Consider the following 5943-nt stretch of genomic DNA (forward strand, 5'->3'; position numbering starts at 1 on the left):
AAAAAAATTTAATTTGCATCACATTTACTGAATACTTTTTTTATACAGTAAAGCAAATCCATTTAAAGAAATTATATATGTGTGCAGAAGATAAATATATAAACACAGAAGAATCTATATATTAGGGTTATGTTAACCATTTTTCCTATCTGTTAGGTTTTGAATGTTGAGATATAATTCATAGCATTTCTATATTTTTTGGTCAGATTTTATTTTGCATGGATGGTTCTATAGTGAAGAATTTTGGAAGACAGAGTTATTATTTCCACCCAAGAAAGAGGGCACATTTTTCCTGAATATTATAATAAAGTTTCCCTTTGATAAAAATATTGGATAATGTTTATAGCAGCTCAATTCACAATAGCTAAACTATGGAACCAACCTAGACACCCTTCAACAGATGAACAGATAAAGAAAATGTGGCACATATGCAAAATTGAATATTATTCAGCCTTAAAGAAGAATGAAATTATAGCATTTTCTTGTAAATGGATAGAACTGAGAATATCATGCTAAGTGAGATAAGCCATTCCCCCGAAAAACAAAAGCCAAATGTTTTCTCTGATAAACGGTTGCTGATCCATAGTGGGTGGGGGAATAGGGAAGGTTGAAAAAACTTTGGTTGGTATAGAAGGGAGAGAGGGGAAGGTTGTGGTTGTGGCATTGGGAAGGATGGTAGAAAGAGACAGACATTATTACCTTGTATACATGCATGATTAAAAAGAAAGATTGAGCAGATTTGCTAGTCATGACTTATAAGATTGAGAGTTTCCTAAGCCCTGGATTCCTCAGCACTGACACAAATCCATCATGTGTGTGGCACCCACTTGGTCTCACTTCCACATCTTTTCCAGTGGTAGTTGGGAGGAGTGAGGACAAGGCAAGTGACATGAATTAAATGTTCTATACAGACTGCTGTGGTATGAGTAATAAAGCCCTTTGTCTCTGACCCAGGAATATTGTGTCTCTACTAACATGGATGAAACCACAGCAGACTAACTTATTTTTAAGACAGGGTAAAATCCGAGGCCTTAGAATATGCTTGACATTAGGAACATTACAGTCTTTTTGCATTATAATTTTTATTGAAATTATCTATGCTATTATCTTAGTCTATCTTAGTCTATTTCCTGTTGTTAATAAACAATAATACCAAAGACTGTGTAAATTACAAGAAAAATATTTATTTTGGATTTTGCTTCTGAAGTGTAAGGCCAAGAGGCCACATCCCATGATGGTTTCTTTGCTCGTGGAATCCCAGGTTGGCACAGGGCATCACTTGGCAAGTGACAGGGAGCGTGCATGTGTAAATTTGTCTATGTCCATATCCCTTCTGTTCTTTTTATAGTCTTCACTCATGGAGGCTCTATCCTATGACTTTACTAATCCTAATCGCCTCCAAAAGATTTCACACCCAAACACCATAGTCAGATTGTTACCATGTTCCTTATATTTCACATTTTATTTCATATTTAGAGAGGGTTTTTTTTGTTTGCCTAGGGCCAATTTATTTCTGCCACCAAAGTGATAACCTTCAGAAGACTACACAGTACATACCTCAAGGTCATCTCTGGCTAGTAGCAACTTTATTTCCAGGCTTGTATGAGTTTTGGAAAATGTTCAACCTACTATTTAAATAGGTTCTATCTGGCTCAGTGATTTTTCTCTAAGAAATTTAGACATTAGCAACCATAAAAATACTAAAGAGGACCCTCCTATATATCTCCAGAACTTCTCTGTGCAACTACCATATTTTTGATCCTCTACCAATAAATTCCAAACCACTTTCATATTTTCAAATTTCATTCTGTCTGTTTAATCAGGGAGACCAACACACTGTTTCAATTCCTTTCTCCACTCTGATCTGGAAACCACTCAAGAAATACAAAATGAGGACAATTTTAAGGTACATTTCTTATTTGTTTTCTATCAGGGATTATTACTATATGCTGCCTGTTTTCCAGTGTTTAAAAACATTGTTTTGTATATTTTGCTCAGTTTTCTACTTTATGTGGTGGGAGGACAAATTGAGTATTTGTTACATTATTACTGCTAATAGTGAAAGTACACTTGGATTTCTCAATATCCAAAGCAAAATGACTAAGTTGAGATAGCAATACCCTTAGAGATAGAAAATTGAGTTATTTGCAAAAATAATAAACACATGAAGATGTAATGAAAAAACATGTCTATAAATTTTCTCTTAATAAAGCACACAATACTTTGCAAATGAATATAGTTAATGTTAGTAATAGTGGTAATAAAACAAATAAGAGTAACAGAGTAACATTTCTTTTTTTTTAATTTGCTGAGCTCATAACTCTTAACAGTAACTATTCAAAAAATTTTATGAGTAAGTATTTTTTGGAACATTTTATGTGTGATACAAAGATTTATAATACTTACTTTATACAATTAAGGAACTTCAATTTAGTCATGGAAACAAGATAAGTGTCTGCTACTTATTAGCTATGTGAATTTATGCAAATTACTTAATTTTTGCAGGCACAACTTTGTTCATCTGTAAATATAAAGTTGAACTAGATGATATTTAAAGTCTTTCTTATCTCATAAAATTAATGGTTCAGTCTCAAAAGTATTTTAAAAACTTCCTGTTTGTCATTGTTAGATAAAAGATCAGAGAAAAACACAAATTTCCAACTCCTAACTCTCAAGATAATTAAAACTAACTACAATGGAAAGTTTTGTGTGTGTAAAAGAAAATGTCAAAAACAAAATTATGAATTGCTGGAATATGCACTTCTAGTAATGAATGCAATATTAACTGATGTAATTTGGAGATGTCCTTATTGTGGTTTTCCAAATAACCAGAGTATAGATCTAAAGTATATCACTCCTTTTGAACTGTCTTCAGTGGCTTAACTTTTAAAAATTTTATGAGAACACATACAAACAAAGTAATATAAACATAAAAGAACAATTTCTTAAGGGGGAGGCAAAGAATGGTATGAGGAGTGGAGATCAGAAGGAATTGAAGAGGAACATTTTATGGACCAGTAGTGATAATGTGTGAGGAACTGTAGAGCATAGTTCACTGTGTGTGAGGTTCAATTAAAAAAAAAAAAAAAAACAATGAGCAGGGGTTGGGGTTGTGGCTCAGCAGTAGAGTGCCTGCCTAGCATGTGCAAGGCCCTGGGTTCAATCCTCAGCACCACATGAAAATAAATAAATAAATAAAATAAAAAGGTATTGTGTCTAATTACAACTAAAAAATATTTTTAACCCTCCCCCCCAAAAAAGAACCTCAAATAATGAGCAAACAAAAAGTTTAACTATATCAATTCTTAACTTAAATTCTTTTACAAAGTTTCCAGTGTTTATAGGAAGAAGCTCATGAACTTTACGGCCCAACTCCTGTGTAGATCTCAAACTTCCACTCACTACACTCACTGCCACCACATCTTCATGGGGCACTGCCTTCATGGCTTAATTTAGAAGTGAAGTGGGACAGTTCCTCTTTCTGAGCATGTTATCACTGACACTTGATAACACTTTTAAAGTAGTACTTTGAGACTACTTTTCCTCAGCAAAAGAAACATCAGTGAGGTGAACAGAGAACCTACAGAATGGGAGCAAATTTTTAACACAAACACATCAGATAAAGCACTAATCTCTAGGATATATAAGACACTCAAAAACCTGAACACCAAAACACACACACATAACCCAATCAATAAATGGGCCAACTAACTGAACAGACACTTCTCAGAAGAGGATATACAATCAATCAACAAACATATGAAAAAATATTCAAAATCTCTAGCAACTAGAGAAATGCAAATCAAAACTACTCATCTTACTCCAGTCAGAATGGCAGCTATCAAGAATACAAACAACAATAAGAGTTGGCGAGGATGTAGGGGAAAAAGGCACACTCATACATTGCTGGTGGGACTGCAAATTGGTGCAGCCAATATGGAAATCAGTATGGAGATTCCTTGGAACACTTGGAATGAAGCCATCATTTGACCCAGCTATCCCACTCCTCAGAGACACAGCCATACTGATGTTTATAGCAGCACAATTCACAATAGCAAAATTGTAGAACCAATGAAGATACCCTTAAGTAGATGAATGGATAGAGAAACTTTGATATATACACAAAGGAGCATTACTCAGCATTAAAATAAAATTATGGCATTTGCAGGTAAATGGATGGAGTTGGAGAATATAATGCTAAGTAAAGTTAGCCAATCCCCAAAATACAAAGGATGAATGTCTCCTTTGATATGAGGATGCTGAGTCATAATGACAATGGAGAGAGAGCATGGGAGGAATGGAGGAACTTTAGATAGGGCAAAGGAGAGGGAGGGGAAGAGAGGGGGCAAGGAGGAAGAATGATGGTGGAATGAATTAGACATCATTACCCTAAGTACATGTATTAAGATATGAGTGGTGTGAAAATACTTTGTATACAATCAGTGACTTGAAAAAATGTGCTCTATATGTGTAATATAATTGAATTCTGCCATTGTGTATAACAAATTAGAATAAATAAATAATAATAAATGTAAAAAAAGAGACTAGTATTTTAAATGCAATTCTCTGAGTTGAAAATATGTCAGAAGTGACCACTTTCTGAAATATATCACTACAGTTTATGTTTGCCTATTCTTGGAAATTGTATAAATAAAATAAGTGAGTGAATAAATTTAAAAAAAAAAAGAAAATATGTCAGAGAGGAATTTGAGATGGCTGAATAGAGGTACCCAGCACTCAATTCCTCCTCATCCATAAAGTGAACATGGGAGAATGCTGGAACTCAGCAAAGGAGTACTATTAACCCTTGTAAGACTCACAGTCCTGGGATGACAGCATTGAAAGAGAAAGGAAACACCTGTCACCTCTGGCTCCCCAGCAAGAAGAGCAGAAAACTGCCCTTTGCAGGGAAAAGTGTGAACAGAAGAGTTCCAGCAAACCCATCAGCTGGCAATCCTAACTACTAGAAAGCTTCAATTTGTCATAGGCTTGCAGTTGAGATAGGAAAGCAACCTGAATTCTGTATGGTACCTCTACTTTGGAGATGGAGCTCACTTGTCTCTCTACAGACACAGAGAGCCCTGTCTGCTATTATCTCAGAGCTATTGAGAAAGCAGGTTTTGTCTGAATTTATACTGCTTTAGGGGTCAGAAACCCATGCATATCCCTGTCTCTGGGGTCCCACAGACCTCCCACCACACTAGCACAGGTAATTACAGTGTCATGAACTCACATTAATTCAACAGAGAACTGTGACCCAAGCACTCAAGCTTACTTAAATTTCTGCACTACAGCACAGAGGGGAACAGAAGGTGTTGCCACCAAGAGCAGAGAGACAAGGACTCAGATCATTTAAAATTTAAAAATAAAAATAAAAAATATCAGACAGGCAAATTGCAGTCTAGACAGCAGTGAGTTCATTCTTTAAGGCACCTACATCCACTATAGAAGCAAAAACATTGATCAATGAAATATAAAAGCATAAAGCTAAAGTGCTGTACCTGTACTCAAATATAAGACCATTTTTGTTTGTTTGTTTGTTTTCCATAAACAAAATAATTCTTAACTGCCTAGTGGAGCTGAAGCAGCCTGTGTGTGCATCTATGGAATACAAAAGGGCAATGACAAGAGAGATATAGAGTGAAATAAGGCTCATGGACTGATGTCAAAAGTTGGGAAGGCTCAGGATTTGGCCAGCATTGTATTTAAGGAAGGCAAATCAACACTGTTCCCAATCTGCTAAGTGTGACTCCAACAGACAGAAAGCTATAGGAAAAAAACCAACAAAATAACAAAACTAGGGCGGCGAGGGGAGTGCATTACCCCCGTGTGCTGCTTCACTGTGTGGGAGTATGACAAGTCAGGACGGCTAAAGGATATCTTGTTAGGAATTTCCAGCAATAGTGGGGTGCTCCGGAACCTGGAGGAAGGATTTCCATCGCA

This window comes from Marmota marmota, unplaced genomic scaffold (assembly GCF_001458135.2).
Source record: "Marmota marmota marmota unplaced genomic scaffold, marMar, whole genome shotgun sequence".
Lineage (NCBI taxonomy): Eukaryota > Metazoa > Chordata > Mammalia > Rodentia > Sciuridae > Marmota > Marmota marmota.